The sequence below is a fragment of the Schistocerca nitens genome, chromosome 5 (genome assembly GCF_023898315.1).
Source record: "Schistocerca nitens isolate TAMUIC-IGC-003100 chromosome 5, iqSchNite1.1, whole genome shotgun sequence".
Taxonomy (NCBI): Eukaryota; Metazoa; Arthropoda; class Insecta; order Orthoptera; family Acrididae; genus Schistocerca; species Schistocerca nitens.
Genome location: NC_064618.1, coordinates 298,185,552 through 298,209,389, shown reverse-complemented (window position 1 = coordinate 298,209,389; position 23,838 = coordinate 298,185,552). Strand labels below are relative to the sequence as shown.

The 23,838-nt window shown below is 41.5% G+C and overlaps 1 protein-coding gene and 1 pseudogene across 4 annotated transcripts in view; one reads left to right on the top strand and one right to left on the bottom strand.

The window, feature by feature from the left end:
• The window catches only part of LOC126259235 (myosin heavy chain 95F), a 399,009-nt gene that overhangs the window by 192,085 nt on the left and 183,086 nt on the right, over positions 1–23,838 (bottom strand). For all 4 annotated transcript variants that reach the window (XM_049955854.1, XM_049955856.1, XM_049955853.1 and 1 more), the window contains one exon: positions 7,881–7,915. The gene's annotated coding sequence lies outside the window, so the exon portion shown is untranslated. The remainder of the gene's footprint in view (positions 1–7,880; positions 7,916–23,838) is intronic.
• Positions 15,087–15,204, top strand: LOC126261225 (5S ribosomal RNA; annotated as a pseudogene).

Here is a 23,838-nt window from a genome sequence, read left to right as displayed (position 1 = left end):
CTAGCAAGTGTGGTGTCTGGCGGTGACACCACATATGTGACTAAACATAACGTAACAAATGATACAGTTTGTAAAAGACAACGTGGTGCCGGGCAAGTTAATTTGTGAAGCCGCCGACAGGGGCGCCACCGTCCACAGTGGATTCGTAAGATTTGACGCCTGGCTATTTTTTCTTGTGGGATTACATCAAGGATAGCGTTTATGTTCCACCTCTACCACAGAACCTCGAACACTTGCGACACTATCACAGCACCTGTCCTTACCGTCACTCCTGATATGCAGGGTCGGGTGTGAGCAGAATTGGACTAGCTATTAGATGTGTGCCGTGTGACGAAGGGTGAACACATACGGCATTTATAAACACTGAGAGAGAAAGAAAACTAACTACCTTTGAGAGTTTCTTTCACACAGTGTACCATTCTTTGTTGTTGCTGGTCATTTATCTGCACAGATATTTTGGAATGTTTCAAGGACTTTATAATTACTCCCCACAAGGGCCCACAAAGAAACCGCCAAGAGAAGATAGAACTAATTACAGCGCCCAGTAGGGTATTAAACGTTCATCCATCCTGCAATCCATACTATAGATTACACTGGAAGAAACCCTAACCTGAGGTACCATGGTAAGTACCCTCCACTATCCATTTCACAGTGGTCTGTGGAGTATATATTTAGATCTAGAATTTCTCTGTTTTTACCGTAGTCGCCATTGCGCGAGGTAAAGTACATTTCTTGACTCTGACTGAAATGTTGGCTCTCGGAATTAGAAGAGCAACGCTCTCTGGAAAGTACAACGTTGTTCTTAAGGCGACACCCACGGAATTTGAGAATTTCTGTGACGCCCTCACACTGGCCAAACGAAGCCGTGATTAAACGCGCACTTCGTCTTTGAATATTCTCCATATTTCCCATCTATCCAACTAGGTAGAGACCCAGACTTATACGAAGAATCTCTCTTTCCTGCCTACATTACACTGCCTTACGATTTTTCCGATAAATCTTGTACCAGAAACAAACTGATCCCTGTAATAAACCTAACATTGGTGCAGAAATGAGTGAAATGCATAGTTATAAACCTCTTGGAAAATTTGTCCATGTTTTCAAATGAAGTGTACATTAAGGTTGTTTTCGCTTAATAGCTCCTTCTTTACTACGGGGCATATCTTGAATAGCAATTAGTACCCAGTTACAAGCGTATATATATATATATATATATATATATATATATATATATATATATATAATTTGACACTCTAATTTTATATATTTTAACTAACTCCTTAGATTATCTTAGATAATCACTTGATAAATAAATTTACTGAAGTTCTTTCAATTACAATTGGTATAAATCTGTGGTTTGCTCCACAACCATATATATATGGTTCTGCATTCAGCAACAAAACAGGCAACAAAGAGATCACGTGGCACGCAACAGCTAAACTGGGTGAAACGTGATCCCCGACTTACGGCAAGAACACGGCAAGCGCCATAAATCGAATTCCCAGAAGTTTCGCTCAGGAGAAGGAACGTCAAAATAAGTGAATACATGTCTGGGATTATCTGTAGATACTCTACCTTTTCTGGGAAAATGAGAGTGAAAGTTTTCTTTGCCTTTTAGCGCATAGCAATACCAAACGATGCGGTAGCACAGCAGCTAGCGTTCCATATTCCCACTTTCGCGCACTCTATTCGGAACTCGTATATTATTTTGTTTTTTATTGTTTGTCTTATATCTACGCTTGTCCGTAGAAGATTACAATAAGAATGTGTGAAACAATGAAAATGAAATGTCGTGTGGCTAGGGCCTCCCGTCGGGAAGACCGTTCGCCTGGTGCAGGTCTTTCGATTTGACGCCACTTCGGTGACCTGCGCGTCGAGTGTGAAACAATAAATGAATGCACCAAATGTCGCTGCAGAACAAATATTAAGAATAAAATATAAGAATTGATATAAAAATAAAATATAGGACTGTGAGAATTTAAAATGATTGTAACCCCTAAAAATACCACACACACACACATCTGTTATGTAATAAATGTATGACATTTATTGTGAAACCAAGTTGTACTTTGACGACTGATTTAACTCCCTTGTATCCCCCAAGTTGATAATAAACATTCGTGCACTAACCTTCAACGGGCATAGGTAGATAATAAAAAAAATTAAAAAATACAATAATTGGATTTCGAACCCGGGTCGCGACAGTGTGAAGCCACTGTGCTGTCGGCTCGGTTGAACTGATTGCGTTTTTGGCATGTGAAGCACATCTAAGACTTTGAACGTCGTTTTCTCAGAAACGTTCGAGTATCTACAAATAAGACACATATTAGCTTAATCTGAACTCTCTTCCACTGGACGAAGTTACTGTGAAATTGGGCTATGGCACTTGCCGTGTTCTCCTAGTTAGTATAAACGAACTATAGCGGTTAAGACTCTGAAGTCGATTTCAGGACGAGAGAGGATCAAAATCTTCTATTACCTAGATTTAGATGTCCAGTTTTATTTACGTCTCTCCACGTAAATGTCCGGATGGTTACTCTATAAGGGCAAGACCAATACCTTCATCCAACCGCATCCAGCTCAGCCCTTCATGGGTCACCTGCAATGTGGATGTCACTGAAATTTTAAACCTTTACAATCTCAAAGAGAAAAACACATGCGCATGGGGCATAAAAATCATAACTGTTTAGGCATTTGAAAATTTTAAAATCAAGACAATATTTTTCTGATCAACACAAATTAAATATCCTCGGCATTCGAAATCTGTTAAACGGAAGCATAGCCTACGTCAATCACAAGAAGTTGCATCTCGTGCTGATTCTGTCGCAAGACTGTAGTGAAGAAATGATGTCACGAAGAGCTTTTTCTTTTCCTTCTTTCCGACAGTATTTAATGTAATTCATCACATTTATGACTATATGTCAGAATCATACCAATGCTCTGGGCGCTTCAAACTGTCTAAAAACGGTGCAATACGCACATTTCCGCTTGTTATCTTGTTGATAAAGGTAACGTTTTACAAGAGTATATTATTTTTGTTTCTTAACCAAGCATGTTTCACCTGATTTTTTATGCATCTTCCGTCTCCGCGAAGCAAATGATTAATACCATAATTAATTACTTCTCTGCAAATAATTTATTTTGAGTTGTTTGATTTCGATAAGTAGCATCTCGAAGCAGTACTTCTAGTTAGCTCATCATATATGTTAGTAGTAAGAATATCAGCTTTGAACTACCAAATGAGGAAGATAGACCAAATATTAACGACATAATAACATCTTCATTTCGACAGAAGCAGCATGAATGCATGCCATGTATAATACAGCAGTTTATAAACATATTTTGCAGCATAGCAGCTCCTTGGCTAAGCAATGGAAAAGAAACTGGTTCCTACATGCAGTTACATGTTCATGAGTGACAACATGTAGAGATGTGAGGAGGGGGGGGGGGGGAGCCACCGCGTTCACAACCCCGTTGTGTAACTACGGAATTTTCCCAAGGAAGTATAGCAGCGTGGATTCCCAACGCTAAGCTCCCGCGAGGAAAAGACTTGGGTACCTGTTGTCTCTTCCTACATTCATGCTGTCTTAAATGACAATCAAAATGTTCTTTTTCGACTGCTGCTTAAAGTACGTCTCTAAAAAAACCTCGTTGTTATACTGAACACACTTTTACACGAATTAACGAATACAGTCAGCGCCTTGACTACAGTCACTGAAATGATATTCAGATCTAGAATTGAAATTTGGCCACAACGTCTCGCGTTAAATAAAGTGGCTCGATATATAATAAAATGTTTCCCATATCTACTTAAATGTCATGCATGATTACATACACGACTTCAAAATTCACAAGCAAATCTTGATAACACTTCGCTATTTTAATGAGATGAGTTCCGGTATCTGTGTCACGACGTTAATGTTCATATTACGCTACGAAAAACGGAGCACAGGAAACTCGAAAACTTTGATACAGGACTGCAGACTGGATTCAGACATACACTGAGGTGACTAAAGTCGTAGTATGGCGATGTGGACGTATACAGATGGCGGTAGTATCGCATACACAAGGTATAAAAGGACGGTGCATTGGCGGAGGAATTATTTTTCGTGTGAAAAGGTTTCTGGTGTGATTATGGTGGCACGCTGGTAATTAACAGACTTTGAACGCGGAATGGTAGTTGGAGCTAGACGCACGGGACAGCCCATTTCGTAAATCTTTAAATAATTAAATATTTCGTGATCCATAATGTCAAGAGTGTGCCGAGAATACCAAACTTCAGGCATTGCATCTCGCCACGGATAAATCAGTGGCCGACGGCCTTCACTGAACGACCCGGAGCAGCGGAATTTGCGTAGATTTATCAGTGCTAACAGACAGGCAACACTAGGTGAAATAATCACAGAAAACAATGTGGGACGTATGACGAACGTATCCGATGGGATAGTGCGGCGAAATTTGGCGTTTCTGGGCTATGGCAGTGTACGGCCGATGCGAGTGCCTTTGCTAACAGCACGGCATCGTCTGTAACGCGTTTCCTGGGTTCGTGAATATATCAGTTGGATCCTAGCCGATTGGAAAACCGTGGCCTAGTCAGATGAGTCCAGATTTCAACTGGTAGGAACTGATGGTAGGGTTCGAATGTGACGCAGACCCCACGAAGCCATGGACTACAGTTGTCAACAAGGCAAGCTGGTGGTTCAAATGGCTCTGAGCACTATGGGGCTCAACATCTTAGGTCATAAGTCCCCTAGAACTTAGAACTACTTAAACCTAACTAACCTAAGGACATCACACACACCCATGCCCGAGGCAGGATTCGAACCTGCGACCGTAGCAATCCCGCGGTTCCGGACTGCAGCGCCAGAACCGCACGACCACCGCGGCCGGCCAAGCTGGTGGTGGCTCTATAGTGGTATGGGCAGCGTTTAAATGGAATAGACTGGATCCACTGGTTCAACTCAACATATCATTAATTGGAAATGGTTATGTTCGGCTACTTGCCATTCATGGACCTCAAGGTCCCAAGCAGCGATGGAATTTTTATGGATGACGATGCGCCATCTCACCGGGTCACAGTTGTTCGCGATTGGTTTTGTAGAACATTCTGGACAATTCGAGGGAATTATTTGGCCACTCAGATCGTCCGGCATGCATCCCATCGAAAATTTAAGGGACATATTCGAGAGGTCAGTTAGTGCACGCCGGCCGAAGTGGCCGTGCGGTTAAAGGCGCTGCAGTCTGGAACCGCAAGACCGCCACGGTCGCAGGTTCGAATCCTGCCTCGGGCATGGATGTTTGTGATGTCCTTAGGTGAGTTAGGTTTAACTAGTTCTAAGTTCTAGGGGACTAATAACCTCAGCAGTTGAGTCCTATAGTGCTCAGAGCCATTTGAACCATTTAGCCAGTTAGTGCACGAACTCCTGCGCCGGCAACACTTTAGCAATTATGGACGGCTATAGAGGCAACATGGCTCACCATTTTTAGAGGGAACTTCCAGCGACTTGTTGAGTCCCGGCCCCGTCGAGTTGTTGCATTACGCCGGACAAAAGATGGTGTAACACGACATTAGGAGGTATCTCACGACTTTTGATATTAGGAGGTATCTCATGACTTTTGTCATCTCAGTGTATAATTTGCATCGCTGGTATGCGAAGCCTCACTGGAGCATACACTCGGTGCTCAGTAAGAAGATTTAGCACGAGCCTACTATTCTAGGGCCGCGTCGGTCATGAAGTTTGTTCGGTACGGTGTCTTCACTTTTAGCTGTCACAACACAACTGTTTTCATTCGATTACTCACGTCAGTAGAAATTTTGTCAGAGACATTATACGGACAAACATAGCGTATAAGGGATTAGCTACAGACAGCGACCAGCACACTATACTGATTACCGATGTTGTTAAATTCTGTAAAATAGGATCATGTACAGCAAATAACAAAATTAACAGGTGAAGAGAGTGATTAAAACATTAATTCCACGCTGGTTTCACTGTAGGACGTTTTGGATTACCGTTTCACAGCGAGTTATTTTCTCTGTCACTTCATTGCCTCATCTCACGAATGCAAGTGACGACTATATACGCAACCTTCTTTGATCAGTAAATCATGGTTTGTTACTTATTAAACTGATGGTATGTTACTTATTACGGTTTAAGAAATTAGTTACTTTTAAATCTTCGTTCTATTGCTGTAATCATTGTAACGGTGATTCAATGTTCTACTTCTGCTGTCTCTTGGTACTTACGAGGTGTGATCTCTCAGGCCGCTCGAAAATTTTCGCTCACTGACCAAGGAATGTGTCTATACTCCCAATATTCTTTTTAGATCGTCTACCCTACAATCTTTGGCCATCTGCTGCATTATAACCTTCTTTATTTGTTGTTGACCCTTGTTATTGACACATGTTGTGGTTTCCTAGATCGCGCCTCGTGAACTACGTACCTGTTTTCTGCAACTATGGAACAAAGTGTGTGCACAGGAACGTGTCAGTTTTAACGATCCTAAGTTTGAGGAAATTGTTAGTCGATGGACGGGGCAAGATATCCGTAAAACAATCAAGAAACGCCCGAAGACGAGGACGATTTTACAATAGCTAATGATCACAAGTCTGCTAGTGAACAAGAGAATGATTCAGAGGAAGATCTTAAGGACAACTGTGTTTGGGACCTTACTGTTTCTCCAAAATAATACTTAAAGCGTTAGTTATAATCACGTGTGTTCCGAATGATGATAAAGGAAATTGTAGTTCCCATCATTACATTTCAATTTTGCAGACTTTCTTTTTTTTTTTTTTTGTACCTGTCGAGGGCAATTTTTAAGCGCAAATTTAAACCTTGTAATTTAATTATACGTGAACATTGGCTTGTTACAGAGACTACAATTTGTCAGAATGTAAAATTCTATTCTGTAACAGTTCCTTTATGTGTACTTCTTAAAAAATCCACACGAAGTATGTTATTTTGTGTGATAAAAAATGAAGTACTGCAGGCTGTATTTAATGAAATAAAATCAACGAGTATTTAAACATCACTTAAATAATTGTAAAAATAATTGTTATATAAAAGATTTCAAATGATTTTGTGCCTAAATCTCGGTTTGAATATAGGGATCCCAGAGACCCATTTCTTCTGAATACGCTACAGAAAAGTCATCTCGTGAGTTAAGGGTAGTCGCTTTACCACAACTATAACTACATTATATTACGAGAAAGGTTAATGAATTAAAGAAACGTGTCAAAATAACGAAGATGAATCGATCGTTGCAGTTATAAATATGTGATCAAGTAGTAAACTACTGACCATCAGCCGGTAGCAAAGATCTTCGCTACCTCTGGCTGCTTCTGGAACAGCGCATTTCTTTCAAGTAAAGTTGTGATAGAAGTAAAAGAACAGCTGGGGATACGCTACAAAACGGTGTTGCATTTAGCATTTATGTTGCCGATATCGATGAGTGAACTATATTCCTGCTCTGTAAGATAACTTCACTTGGTACAAAAGACGTCCACCACGCAAATAAAAAACAGAGTGAAACTGAAATATGCCTAGAACTAATTAAGTTACTATAATCGTTAAAAAGGAACGTCAGTTCTGTTTCTGACGACATTCATTGCGGAAATTGTGATCTGGTAAAAGGTCTGTCATATTTTCAGGAAAAGAAAGGTTCTAACATTTCAAACGTTTATCTTATGTTTAAATAGGAAGCTTGTAAAACAATGCAAATCTGAGAATTAGATACAACATATGGCTAGTGATAATTACGTTCTCGTTCGAAATCCGCAGAAGAGTTATGCATTTCCTACAAACGAAAATGTGCGTACAAACGTGGAAGACAAGCATAAAATTCTTTGTAAACAATTCCAACGTTAAACGGTAACTTACCCAGAGCTGGTGTGTTATACAGGACTGTCCTTCACCTGTAACAATGAAGAAAACAATGTTAGATACAAAGAAAGAATAACAATAAGGCAGGTGTAAAGTTTAGGATGGCCACGAAATGTGTTTTGTAGTACCAGAAAAAAAATCTGTATCCGGAATGCAAGCGTCTTGTGCTACCGATGAATGACTAGGATACAGCTTGTAGTACATTCTGGACGGGCAGTTCACGATACTTAAATTTGAATTTCGCTATTGTCAGTTTGCCGCTTCAACAATGGTCGGTGTCTCAAAAAAAAAAAAAAAAAAAAAAAAAAAAAAAAAAAAAAAAAAAAAAAGGTTCAAATGGCTCTGAGTACTATGGGACTTAACATCTTAGGTCATCAGTCCCCTAGAACTTAGAACTACTTAAACCTAACTAACCTAAGGACATCACACACATCCATGCCCGAGGCAGGATTCGAACCTGCGACCGTAGCAGCCCCGCGGTTCCGGACTGCAGCGCTAGAACCGCACGACCACCGCGGCCGGCCGGTGTCTCAAAAGATGTCCACCAATGTCGTAAGGTTTTTAGGTGTATGGTAACGTTCATATGCATACTAATTTCAAGTCCTGTGTCATATGAAGGGCTTATTTCAATAGTGGTAAAAGTCCATTACCTCCACTTTTCTGTCTATAATGCTTCTGAAATTAATGAGGCAAACAAACAGAAAGAAAGGTTCATCTCTAGCAAAAAGCCATATGCTTGAATATTTCTGGTATCTCAACCGCAGATTTTTCGGCGCTCACTGAACTTTAGGGTTCTGTATCTCAATAGGAACAAAAATTGACTTGTACCACTATTGAAATAAGCCCTTCATATATGATACTGAGTGAAGGATTATAAGCGACAATATAATAATTTTGGAATTTTTGCTTTCTGAGCGAGAAACCGTTTCGAAGCAAATCAACTCTGCACACATTACCCCCCTTATCATCAGGAGATTACATAGCACGCGCACAACAATGAACTACGCTAACATTAAGATAATTTACATAAGTGTAAGAACGTCTTCTGATAGACGCGCCTCCGCAGAACCTTCTTACGCAGTAAGGTTCATTTTAGCGTTGTGTGTCCATTAAAGTTCTGCTTAATACTTCGATATTTAACTAACAACGGATTTCGGATAGATGCTTCCTGTGGCGTATGATGTATGATTTCTCTTTACACGTGGTTATACCAGCAGCTGTACTGTGGGCTGTTTAACAATCATTCTCAGCTCTTCATGTTATGGCTCGGTACGTAACCGTCTTGTCAAACAACACATAAAAATAACATTTTGTGCTAGTTTGGGTAATTTATTAAGCGGGTGAAATGTCAAACAGTGACAGTGAGACTTGCGGTGGTTCTACGTCAAAGGAAAAGAAGATGCAAAGAGGTCAGTTGCCAAGAAGTGAGAAACTCAGCGCAGTCTTCAACAATGTCACACCCGCCACGTTTACATTGGGCTCCCAAAACTGGATTCGTAAACGATTTCCCAATACCGCCTCTGGGTGGTCATGCAAACACTTCAAGATCGATTCTGGAAATCCGCTTCTGCGATTCTGGAAATCCGCTTCTGGTTGCCAGTTTTCCAATGTTGCAATCGATTTTCGCTCCCATGTAAACACAACCGATTTTAAAACATGCTTTGGCTGTCAGGTTCGTCTTAGACTGAAGCTGATTATACCTCGTCTAATAGAAGTCAAATAGCGATTGTACAGATTAAATCATAAACTGTAACAGCTGTTTTCCAGGCGCCATATTTAACTGGGCTAGCAAATCCGCTTCAGACCTTAACATGTAAACGCGGTAGAGAAAACGGTTTCCGAAATTCGGTTTTCGTCTTGCGGCACCCCACACGTACAGAATTGCTACAGAGTGGCTCCAGGAACACTCTTCTGAGTTCAAACACTTCCGCTGACCATCAGACTCCCCAGACATGAACATTATTGAGCATATCTGGGATGCCCTGCAACGTAATGTTCAGAAGAGATCTCCACCCCCTCGTACTCTTACGGATTTATAGGCAGCCCTGCAGGATTCATGGCGTCAATTCCCTCCAGCACTACGTCAGACATTAGTCGAGTCCATCCACGTCGAGTTGCGACACTTCTGCGTGCTCGCGGGGGCCCTTCACAATGTTAGGCAGGCCTACCAGTTTCTTTGACTCTTCAGTGTAGATTAGAGAGCGCATTATGTTCCTTCCCATTTACATGCTCTTCTTTGACAGTATTTTAATTTGGCTTTTATTTTGACACTTACAGATGCAAATGGGAAATAACCTAAAGCTTGTATACACTAGTTTCAATACACCTGAAAAATTGACTGTTATTGTTATGAAGGTTACCTAGGTACCCCAATGCGGCCACAATGGTTAAAGAAACATAGGTAATACAATAGCACATTAATAAAATGAATAGTATCCCTTCACTCACGAGGTGTGGTGTGTCTGACCGCACGAAAATTTTCGAACTCGCTGTCCAACGTTCAGTTGCAGCGGAATGCTTCTATACTGCGCCTACCCTCCTTAAATTGCCACCCTACAATGTTTTGTTGTAGGTTGCGTCATGACCCCCTTTATTTGTAGTTGACACGTGTTACTGACATGAGTTAAGAGTCTCCTAGATCGCGCCTCGTGAACTACATACCTGTTTTCTTCGGTATAGTACAAAATGTGTTCGTAGGAACGTGTCAGTTTTAACTTTCTCGAGTTTGATGAAATTGTTAGTCGGTGAATGGAGGAAGGTCTCAGTGTATACACATACAATAAATAGCCGAAAACGCCGACGATTTTGCAATAGCCAGTGAATACAGTTCTACTATCGAACAAATGGATCATTCAGAGCAAAGAGTTCAGGGCAATCGTGATGGATATCTTTCTCTTTCTCCAATAAAATACTTAAAAGTGTTAGTTAAAATCAAATGCTTTCTCTGTAGTGATAAAGAAATCTGTGGATTTTATCACTGAATGTCAATTTTGTACTTTCTCTTTGCACCTACCGAGTGGAATTTTTATGGCAAGTTTAAAACATGGAATTTAGTTTTATGTGGAAATTTACTTACATTCGAGAAACTACAATTTTTCAAAATGTAAAATTCAGTCCTCTAAGAGTTCATTTATGTGTACTACTTAAAAAACCACACAAAAGTATATGACTTTGTATGTTGAAAAGTAAAATGCTGCAGGCTTTATTTAGTGCAGTAAAATAAACAAAGAGCATTTAAATAACACTTAAATAATTGTAAAAATATATATTGCATAATATAACTTTAAAATTTCAAATTATTTGTACCTTTAATCTTGTTTTAAATATAAGGTTACAGAGAGTCCTCGTAGTATACGTTATAGAAAAGCCTCCTCGTGAGTTAAGGGATATCACTGAAAAATCATGCTCTACTTTTGCAAAGTTTTTGTCTAAAATCTACAAAAAAAACTGCAGAACCCGAACTTAAAACTGCCTTGTCGCTACCAGCTCATGACATTCGTTTTAGCCGGCCGGGGTGGCCGAGCGGTTCTAGGCGCTATAGTCTGGAACCGCGCGACCGCTACGGTCGCAGTTTCGAATCCTGCCTCGGCCTTGGATGTGTGTGATGTCCTTAGGTTAGTTAGGTTTAAGTAGTTCTAAGTTCTAGGGGACCGATGACCTCAGCATTTAAGTCCCATAGTGCTCAGAGCCATCTGAACCATTCGTTTTAATACCACTGACCATTTGACAGATACGTTAAAAAGTGCGTTTCCTGGTTCTAAAATAACACAAAATGATATTCTCATTAGGAACAAAAGCACAGCTATTAAAAGAAATGCTACTTTCACCTTCTCATAAAAATGATCTTACTTTCAAGCTTCAAAAAGTAAAATTCTCAATTTTGGCACATGGAGGAACCGATATAACAAAAAGAAATTGTGTGCTTATGTGTTCCAGTAACCTCAGAGGATTAACATTTGGGAAAACCAGTCTTACAGTTATCTGTAGAATTATATTAGGCCACGTATTTACCGGTTAAATTCCATTATACTTACAACAACTGTTTTCTTCTAGGTTTGTCAGTTAATGTGTTACCAGCAAGACAGTCACTACGGAGTCTGCGAAGGAGAGAGTACCTGGTGACTAGGAATTATGTAAGTGTGTGTGTGTGTGTGTGTGTGTGTGTGTGTGGGCGTGGAGGGGAGGGGGGGCTGTGACGAACGTTAACTCCGCAAGACAAGTTATTGGTGTCAACATAATTCTTTGCTACCTGAAAGTCTTAAAACCTTTTCCTCTCTAATGTCAGGCTCCTGTTCATATGACCTTAACTGTCCTGAATTTCCTCTTGGGAAATCTGAAGGCCTGGAAATTTCAGTAGCCTCACGAAAGACAGGTATTTTTTATTTGGAAGCGGAACTTGCTTTGGCAAGTACTGTTCGCTACACTAATACAAAAAATAACCTTTGCAAAGAAAACGTCAATTCGACTGATAGAAGTAAATTAAGCTAAAAGATTTTGTCTTTAAAATCGCTACATTTTCTGTTGGCAGCGAATTTAATATCAGATTCCATTCACAGGATCTCCGAATGTTTGTTGAAGTACTTTTACTGCGTTCTGCTGCTTTATCGCGGTAAAAGCTGGAAAGCGGCTCACTTGTGTCGTCTTGGTTCGAGTGCCTAAATCTTTGCACTTATTATTCAGCGTGGTGACGCCTTTGGATGGCAGAGATCTGGATGTCTGGTTATCTGAGACTGAACATGCCTATCATTCTTTGAGAACTTCCTATCGCATTGGCTTCCATATCAGAACAGAAACGGAATCATGTGGGTGACTGATGAGTACCTTCGCACTTCAGTGGTGCATTACAGTCGTTGCGCATGATTGTAAAAATGAAAGGAAGAAAAATAGTGAACACTAAGTCCTCATCTGACAGACGAATCGCCGTCAGCAGCGATCATAACTTGTATATCGCCATATCTCAGTTCCCCTCCAGATAAAGGTTGTCACTGAAACTTTTTTCCCAGAATCAGAACACTAATCGACAACCTTCACGAAGGAGAAGCGCTTTCGTTCGCTACTGGAAAACTGAAAGTTTATGTTAATACATCGTGCTGTAAACCTTTGTCAGTTGAGTCTTTTGGTCTAGGCCAGAAAAACAGTGCGCCGCACCCAAAAGAACAGTCACGCCACTTGCGAGAATGCCAAGTTCGAATCTTCATCACCAGTGTGCTACACCGCGACGAGTTTCTACAGCTCATATTTATTTAGCGTATGGCTAATACAGACATATCATGAAATTAAATTACATGTACATATGTACATATTGACACACAAGAAACTTAAGTTTGTCTTTACAACTGAATATCCAGTCCTTCAATCCAGCGCACTGCATCTGGAGTTGCTAGCAGGAAATCCTCCTCAGCACCGTGATAGGCTCGAATCCTGCATTCACTGACAATGTGGTTAACAGTCTGGTATGGAGCCCCACAGTCACAGGGTCTATTAGGCAGCTTCTTCCACTTAAGAGAGCATCCCTGCATCGGACATGGCCGGTACGGATTCTGTTGAGAGTAGTCCAGGTATTGCATGGTAGATCGAATCCACTTGGAAGTTTAGCACCTGAAAAGATGTTATGCAGGCGCACATCTGTCACTGCTTCCCACCGACCTTTCCATTTTTCAAGAGGTTTGAAATCCTTAGCAACCATGTCAGAAGCATCGCACAGAGTTGGATGGCGTGATTTTAGTCTCTTACGATTTAAAAGTGGCAGGTCGCTATGCACAGGTAGATTAGAATTCCTGGAGATCTTGTGAAATTCTCTCATAAGGGCAGTACATCTGCGTAGATCAGCAGGCATTATATCGGTTAACAGTGGAAGCCAATAAACTGGCGTAGATCTGATTGCGCCAGATATTACGCGCATTGTCGTATTCAGTTGAGTATCAGCAAGCCTCGTATGATGACTATTCATCCAAACAGGTGCACTTGAGTACACCAAGCCCAGAGCTGAAGATCGCAGGGTGGTTGCTGAAGATCCCCAGGTAGTTCCGCATAGCTTATGGAGGATGTTGTTTCGAGTCCTCAGCTTTTGAGCTAAGAAGGTGTTGTTTGAAGCATAGTGTATGGTCCAGGATGACACCAAGATATTTTGGGTTCCACTTATGACGAAGAATTCGGCCTCTGAAACTTGTTTCCAATTTTACCTTCGCCAACCGATTATTTAAATGGAAGCAACACACTTCTGTTTTACTCCCATTGGGTTGGATTCTCCAGATTTTGAAGTAATTATCTACTGCAGTCAGGTCATTGGTTAGAATCTATTCTGTTGTCTTCATTTCCTGGTGTCGTACGGCTAGAGCCATGTCATCGGCATAGCAGTATTTTCTGGACGAAGTGTCAGGTAGATCAGATAGATATAGGTTGAACAGTAATGGTGAGAGAACTGATCCTTGAGGCAATCCGTTGTCCAGCTTCCTCTCCTTACTTATGTTGCTTCCAGTGATTACCTGGAACTTGTGATCGCTTAGCGTGCTGTTAATCAGTCGAGCCATTGTTCTGCAGGGTATGATGCGCAGAAATTTGTAGATAAGGCCTTCCCTCCATACAGTGTCGAAGGCGGCAGTTATATCAACAAACGCCACAAATGTTTTCTGCTTCATTTGGTATCCTGACTATCAAGGATGTGAGAGAGAATACTTGGTCGCAGCAGCTACGCCCTGGTCTGAAGCCTGCCTGATCAACTGGAACGTTCTCTAGGATAGCGCTACTTATTCTGTTATATACTAGCCTTTCAAAAAGCTTGTAGCAGCAGCTAAGTAGGGCAATGGGGCGATAGCTTTCTACCATGTTGCTGGGTTTGCCAAGTTTCAGAACAGATATTATCTGAGCCTTTTTAAACACAAATGGAAGTTGACCAGTCAGCGGGATAGTAAAGAATTCTGACAACCATATCTTAGCTTTTCCTCCCATATGGATCAGGAATTCTGGATGTTCACAAAACTGTCCCAGTGCAATACCGCTGACCAAGGACGCCGTTCGGTCAATTAATGTGAGCCACAGCGTAGTTTGGTAATCTGCCGATAGTCTGCGCTAGTTGCAAACATGGCGAGTTCAGGTGCGGAGCGAGCTTTCTGTGTGTTGGAGTTCGACGGATGTTTACAACCAGGTACGGTAAGAAGCCACCAACAATGACACATTAAAGATCTTGTTTATGTACTGCCTCTGGGCAACAGCCTTGCCGCAGTGGATACACCGGTTCCCGTCAGATCACCGAAGTTAAGCGCTGTCGGGCGTGGCCGGCACTTGGATGAGTGACCATCCGGGCCAGCATGAGCTGTTGCCATTTTTCGGGGTGCACTCAGCCTCGTGATGCCAACTGAGGAGCTACTCGACCGAATAGTGGCGGCTCCGGTTAAAGAAAACCATCATAACGACCGGGAGAGCGGTGTGCTGACCACACGCCCCTCCTATTCGCATTTTCAGCTGAGGATGACACGGCGGTCGGATGGTCCCGATGGGCCACTTGTGGCCTGAACACGGAGTGCTCTACCGTGTAATGTAGCAGAGCTCCAGGAGAGAATATGGAAAGCGACTGCCACTGACGACGATGCCATGCTGAGGTGGATATGGCAAGGAATCGAGCCAGGTCACTCATCTCATGGTTCGCATATCGAATGTCAGAAAAAAAAGCTAGTTTCTCTCCAAAATGCAATATGTATGACATCTTGACAATGTTAAGTTCTTGTGCAATAAATAATTGAAAGTGTTCCCGGGCTTTATGTACACCTTGTACCTTAACCACGGTGGCACGCGAATAGTGCACCAATGGCACAAAAAGCAATGTTCATACCCTTTTGGACATCAGATAAATCGCTCCATTTCCTCATAATGGCTTCAATTACACTGTTTTCTGTGTCTCCCTGACACGCTTTATATATCCTCCACTGCTAGTGCTGCCACTTGATACCAGTGAACGGTTACTGCACGTTGACATCGAATATAGGCGGTGGTCACATTAAAGTGACTGGACCGTGTTTAATGTATCACTTCTATTTGCTTCAAAGCACAGCCTCGTTTTCCTCTGTCACTCGTTTTACAATTCTTTGATATTTTTAAAGTATGTAACAGAGAGAAAATCCACCATAGCCGAGTGTCAGTGGAAGGAATTTTCATAGACCGCATAAGTCAGGAAAAGAGAGCAGGGTTGATAGGGTACCGAGTTTTATAGTGAGAAATCTCTCGTTCTACAAAAAAAAAAAAAAAAAAAAAAAAAATGGTTCAAATGGTTCTGAGCACTATGGGACTTAACATCTGAGGTCACCAGTCCCCTAGAACTTAGAACTACTTAAACCTAACTAACCTAAGGACATCACACACATCCATGCCCGAGGCAGGATTCGAACCTGCGACCGTAGCAGTCGTGCTGTTCCGGACTGAACCGCCTAGAGCCGCTCGGTCACAGCGGCCGGCACCGTTCTACAAAAAAATGGTTCAAATGGCTCTGAGCACTATGGGACTCAACTGCTGAGGTCATTAGTCCCCTAGAACTTAGAACTAGTTAAACCTAACTAACCTAAGGACAACACAAACATCCATGCCCGAGGCAGGATTCGAACCTGCGACCGTAACGGTCTTGCGGTTCCAGACTGCAGCGCCTTTAACCACACGGCCACTTCGGCCGGCGGCACCGTTCTACAAATGCATGCTGAATCTCGCATAGTTTCTATCGCAAGCTAGTAATTATGACATTATCCTGGTTTTTATATGAAACCTCACGACATTAATTCTGTAAGGTTAGTTTTAAATACGTAGATCACCTGCTGACTGCGATGGGTGACTCCTGAGTTGTATCGGCAGCATCGAGTAGATAACAGGGTTGTTGATAGAATCCGGTCGCCCGGTATCGTGGCAGGATTACGAGATTAGTGGCTAAAGAAAGACGTGCCTGTTTGCTTCGGTGTAACCATCTCACCAGTGACGCTTTGGGCTACAGGACTGTTGTCTACGACTTCACACACAACGGTAAGGAGAGGGGAGGTACAGGGTGGTGCGGCAACAGTCATCGTAGGAAAGCTATACAGGTGCAGAAATGATTAGCGAACCAGTCAACACAGTTAACAGAAGAGTTACTTAACTTTTATTTCTCCAAGCGAACGGAAACCCGTTACAAATAATGCAGCAATAAAGAAAGAGCCCAGCTATTAATGTCAACAAGGATGAAGTTCTCAGAACAAAAGTACGAACTACTGTGTCAGAGGCGTGACTAGGCGGCGTCTGAGTAGGATCACATATTGAAATGGGGCCGAGCGCGAGTGGGGTGTCTGGCTGCCGCCGACCGTCCGATAATGCGGCGATAGAGGGCGCTCGCAGTACGGAGCCACTGAATGGGTGGCTCTGAGCGCACCATTGGAACCGCCAGATCACGCTCTATAGAGCGGTTTATTTGCGTTGCAGCATCATATTATTCCGCTATGCAGTTGAGTCCCAAGTCACACGAGTGTGCAGGAATCTCTGTTTCGTCTACAACTCGATTTATATCGATATTTCGTTACAGACGCGAGATATTGTGTCTTAATCTTTGGTAATTTTCAAGATGGCGGGTCGGAAGCATGTCTGTCGAGGTAAATGTTTATTGTGCTTTATTTATTGCGTTTTGACATTTGGAAAAATGTGTTTGAGATTTCGAAAGGTGTACAGAAGTAAATAAAAATATGTCTGCCCCAATTATTTGAATTCTTTCATAGCTACAATAACTGTAACATCCACACGCACAATTGTGCGTGTTGGGACTATTTTACCGGCATATGGTCGTTTTTGGTCGATGTTTGTGGCTACGATTCGGAACAGATTACGGAATAGATAAGTCATTTTACTATTGTATTTACGCATTATTTTCACAGTTCGTTTGTTTGTTTCGTTTTAGGGCTTACTGACGAGGAAATTCCAGCCATATTAGATGACTCTGAAGTGAAAGTCTTCAGTAGTCATGACGAATTGTTAGATACAACTTGGACTCTTCAAACAATCAAGCCTAGACTTGGAGAAAGCTCTGAATCTTCTGACGAGGAGGAAAATTGTAACAATGCTTCTGCAACAATTCTACCAGTTGCTCCAGAAGTTCGTGCCGGCCGAAGTGGCCGTGCGGTTAAAGGCGCTGCAGTCTGGAACCGCAAGACCGCTACGGTCGCAGGTTCGAATCCTGCCTCGGGCATGGATGTTTGTGATGTCCTTAGGTTAGTTAGGTTTAACTAGTTCTAAGTTCTAGGGGACTAATGACCTCAGCAGTTGAGTCCCATAGTGCTCAGAGCCATTTGAACCATTTTTTGCTCCAGAAGTTCAGGACAATTTTCCCAGTCAACACAGTAGAAAGAATTCTAAAAAAACAGTGGAAACACATCGTCGTTTGTCCACTGGAGAAAAAGACAATTCACCTCCAAAATTTTTGAGCAACCAGAGAGTGAGGGAGGACAGGAAATTAAAACTCCAATAAGCTATTTCAGCGAGTACTACTCAGAAGATTTTTTCAGCTAGCATCTGACTGGACTAACAGTTACTACTTTTCGAAGAAAGGGAAGTTGCTTCATACAAATCCTCAAGAGATAAAAGAGCTGTATGGCAAGCATGTACTTATGGGATGCATTAGATATCATCGTACGCGATGTACTGGCAGAAGTCATTGCGTATGCCAACTATTGCAGATTGGATGCCTAGAGACAGGCTCTTCACTCTCAGAACAGCACTGCATGTTGTGGACACTAACAACATTCCACGTGAATCAGAAACTAATAGATTGTGGAAAGTACAACCCGCCATTAATGTTGTACGCAGTGCTTGTTTGAGACTTCCACGCCCCTCTGAAAATGATTATTCCATTGATGAGCAAATGGTACCATTTACTGAACGCTGCACATTGTCTCAGTATGTTCCAAACAAACCGCGCCCTTTGGGAATTAAAAACTTTGTTTTGGCAACAACGAAAGGTTTAGTACTTGATTTCGAATTTTATCAAGGTAAATCTACTCCTCTGCAAGATGTTGGCTTTGCTCTTGGGCCATCTGTAATACTTCGCCTTGCTCAAACATTACCTCAAGGTGCAAGACTATATTTTGATAGATTTTTTACAGCTTTGCCATTATTGCAACAGTTACTTGACCTAGGGCTGGAAGGAACAGGAACCTTAATGGAAAACAGAGTGAAACCAGTTCACCTGACAGAAGAAAAAAGGCTGAAGAGAGGAGATATGGAAGAATTCTGCAGGGACGATGATAAAATAGTCATTGTCCAGTGGAAAGATTCAAAAGCTGTGACCCTTGCCTCTACTTGTACAGGATGTGAACCTGTAAGCAATGTTGAGAGATGGAGTAAACCAGAAAAGATATTCATCTTAGTGCATGCCCAGCAGTCATAGTGAAGTACAACCTGTGTATGGGAGGAGTGGACCTCTGCGATCAAATAATGGAGACCTACAGGACTTTATTGAAGACAAAAACGTGGACTTTAAAAGTTTTGATTCATTTACTTGATTTGGCTTGCGTCAATTCTTGGTTACAATACAAAGTTGAAAGCGAAGCCAATAAAGTACAAAAGAAAAACACTTTAGATCATCTTGGATTCCGACAAGTGATTTGGGAAGCGCTAATTTCTTCTTCTTCAGGACAGGAACATGAAAGTGAATCCGCTGAAGAGCCACCAAATAAAATGTACAAACCAGCAAACACACCATGTGATGAGAAGCGGCTAGACGGATATCATCACTGGCCAACTGTTGATGATTTGCCTTCAGCTCGTTGCTGCAGGCAAAAAATTTGCAAGAAGAGGACGAGAACAAGATGTCTGAAGTGTAATATTTATTCGTGTTTGTCAAAAGACAGTAATTGCTTACGTGAAAATCACTGCTAGAAATGACATAAATATGTAAGATAATCCCGACCCACACAATCGCGTGGGTTCAAAATTTATATCAAAATTAAAAAATTAAATTTTCTAAGCAATTGGTCCACGATTCTATATTTTTTTAGTTACAAAAATGCATTTATTTGAAAATGTTCATCTCAAGTATGGGTAGGGGTCTGAAAGGGGTAGGGTGGTATCAGTACATGATACCACAAGGACAGCAAACAACCCGATGCTAAATATACCTCCTCAACACTGCAGAAAGACTTGGAATCAAATCTTGCTCATACCAATCGACTTCCATGCAAACATCTTGGAAGGAGAGATGACTAGGTCCTTCGAGACAGAGCAAAACCTCAGACTGCAGAAGGACTGGGATGGTAATTGCCTGTGTCCTTTCAGAGGAACCATCCCATCATTCGCCTTACTCTGTGTAGGGAAATCATTGAAAACCTAAATCTGGATGTCTGGACGTGGACTTTTTCCGTCGTCGTCCTGAATACGAGTCCGGTGGCGCCTCCTCACTCGGTCTATCAATCTTGGAAAGTCAGTGACAGAGGAAACCATGTATCCCATGAAATGCAGTATTAATGTTCTGAAATTTTATTCCATGTATCACTGATTTTCACTCTTTCTTCTGTCATTTCCAGAACCGAGAATGTATATTGTGAAATCATGATACAAATGTAAATGTCGTGTCACTAGGGCCTCCCGTCGGGTAGAACGTTCGCCAGGTGCAACTCTTTCGATTTGACGCCACTTCGGCGACTTGCGCGTCGATGGGGATGAAATGATGATGATTAGGACAACACAACACCCAGTCCCTGAGCGGAGAAAATCTCCGACCCAGCCGGGAATCGAGCCTGGGCCCTTAGGATTGACAGTCTGTCGCGCTGACCACTCAGCTACCAGGGGCGGACGAAATCATGATGCAAGGACAGGAAACGGAATGCACAGAAAATAAGATGGGACGTTTTAAAAATGGGATGAAAAATGCAGCTAAGGAAACGCTTGGAGTCAACGAGAGGAGAAAGTAAAGAAAGAATGTGTAACACCAGATATGATAACCAAGATGGATGACCGCGGGAAATGGAAAACTGTAAACACAGAAGAAGGGAAGCGCAGCTACAGGAGGTTAAATAATGAACCAAGAAAGGAGACAGAAAAAGCAAAGGAAAAGTGGCTGACAGAAAAGTGTGACAAGATAGAGAAAGAAGGAAAATATGATCTGATGTACAAAGAAGCAATGTATTTGGCATTCATGGAAAAAAGAAACAACAATGGACTAAAGAAAGTAGAGGCAGCAGATAGTAAAATGGTGAGTGAACCCCAAGAAATAATGAGAAGATGGTAAGAATATATGGAATGGCTATATGCTGCAGACAGCCGACTAAGTGAAGAAGAGCTTGGGATAGAAGAAAAAGATAAAGTTGCAGATGATGACAAAGGGAATGCAATACTAACTAACTGTGAGATTGAAGCATCTATGAAGGAGATGAAAAATGTAAAGGCAATGGGAATTGATGAGATTCCTGCGGAACTGTTAAAGTCACTTGAGAAAGAGGGGAAAACGGTTCAAAAAATGGTTCAAATGGCTCTGAGCACTATGGGACTCAACTGCTGTGGTCATTAGTCCCCTAGAACTTAGAACTACTTAAACCTAACTAACCTAAGGACATCACACACATCCATGCCCGAGGCAGGATTCGAACCTGCGACCGTAGCAGTCGCACGGTTCCTGACTGCGCTCCTAGAACCGCGAGACCACCGCGGCCGGCGGGAAAAGGGAGTGGATTGAATTGTGTAATCAAATATACGTGACAGGAAAATGACCAAAGGACTTTACAGAAAGTATCTTAACACCTACGGTATAGAAAAGAAAAAGAACAGCAAAAAGTGTGAGGAACATAGAAAGGTGAGCCTGATTTCGCATGAAGCCAAAGTCTTGCTGAGGACGCTCAACAGAAGACTATATGGAAAGCTGAATTGTGTAACAGGAGATGAACAATTTGGTTTCAGGCGAGGAACAGGAACTAGACATGCAGTTGGGCTACTGAGAGTGATAGGGAAGAGCTACATGGAGAAGAAAAGGAAGGTATATGTTGTGTTCATTGATCTTGAGAAGGCTGTAGGTGGGACAAACTGATGGAAATCCTAAGGACTGGAGGGATAGATGGCTAATTAGAAATTTATGTTTGAACCAGAGAGCAAGAGTAAGAATAGGAGGTGTGATGAGTGAAGAAATTGAACTGGGAAGAGGTGTAAGACAAGGCTGTTGTTTATCACCAACACTGTTCAATATCTATCTGGAGGAAATTATTAGTGAAAGTTTTGATGGAAGGAGAGGAGTTTGTATAGGGGGTCGGAGAGTGGAGTGTATGATTTGCAGATGACATAGTTGTGATGGCAGAGAGTGAAAGATAGATGGAACAAATGTTAGATGATCTAAACACAAAATCAGAAGAATATGAAATGAAGATTAACAAGAAGAAAACAAACAGCATGGTAATTGGAGGAAAGGGGAGAAAATGGAGTATGAAAATAGGGGGAGAGGAGATAGAGCAATTGAATAACTTCAGTTACGTGGGAAGTGTAATAATGGATGATATGTATTGTTCAACAGAAACTATGAAAAGAAATGCAATGGCAAAAAAAGGATTCAAGAGGAATCAGAAATTAGTTTGCGGACCACTAAACAAAAATATGTGGAAAAGACTTGCCAAATGTTACATCTGGAGCGTTGCACTATATGGTGCGGGGACCTGGACATTGAGGAAGGAAGATGAAAGAAGACTGGATGTGGATATCGAGAAGAATGGAAAAAGTGAAATGGGAAGACCGAGTAAGGAATGAAGCGAGTAAGGAATGAAGAAGTATTAAGAAGAGTTGGAGAAGAAAGAAACATGCTGAAAGTCATCAGAAAGAGAAAGCGGAACTGGATTGGACATTGTTTGAGGAGGGACAGTTTATTGAAGGAAGGAATAGAAGGAATGGTGGAGGGAAAAAGGGGAAGAGGGAAAAGAAGATATCAAATGCTGGACAATATCAAACGAGACAAATATACAGAAATGAAAAGATTGGCTATGCATAGACAAAATTGGAAGAGGCTTAACCCAAGACAATACCTGCCGTAAGGCAGAATACCGTACTACAACTACTGATATTGGTATTTTATTCTAATGCTACAGTTTACATAAGCATGACTCTTGAAATGCTGATATGGTAATTCCGTGCTATACAAACACAGTTCTGTATTTTTTTTTTTTTTACTTTATCAATACATGTGTTGCCATCAGTGAGTGACTGTTATGAAATTGTGAAAATATACCAGTTTTGTGAAGTTCGTAAACATAGTCCCAAAACTATTTTTCCAAATTGGTAACAATGATCAAGAATTCTTTAAAAATACCTTTTTTTCGATTTGTTAAAACAGAGTTTAGTTTTATACAGACGTATAAAAATGAATATATAGACCCAGTTTTTGAAGCAATCCAACAGTATCCTCTGGAACAGCAAAGAAAATCATCAAAATGTATAAATAAAATTAAAAATAATAATTTATTTTTAAGGAGGGCAGACTTCTAAAATCAGTATTTCTTGCAAGCTTTAACATCAAATGATGACCTTGAAAATTAGATGATGCAAATATGGTGTTTCACAAATAATGCTCAAAAATTTTAAAATGCAGCGCAGGTACCTGTTCAATCCAAGATAGTTGCAGTACATAGTACTTTGTACGGGCACCATTTACAAATTACACTGAGGTAACGAAATCCATGGGATAACAATATGTACATATACAGAGGGCGCTAGTATCACGAACACAATGTATAAAAAGGCAGTGCATTGGAGCTGTCATTTGTACTCAGGTGATTCGTGTGAAACAGTTTCTGACGTGATTATGGCCGCACGACGGGAATTAACATGCGGAATGGTAGTTGCAGCATCCCATTTCGGAAACCGTTAGCGAATTCAATATTCCGAGATCCACAGCGTCTAGACTGTGCCGAGAATACCAAATTTCAGCGTTACCTCTCACCTTGGGCAATGCAGTGGCCGACTGCCTTCACTTAACGACCCAGAG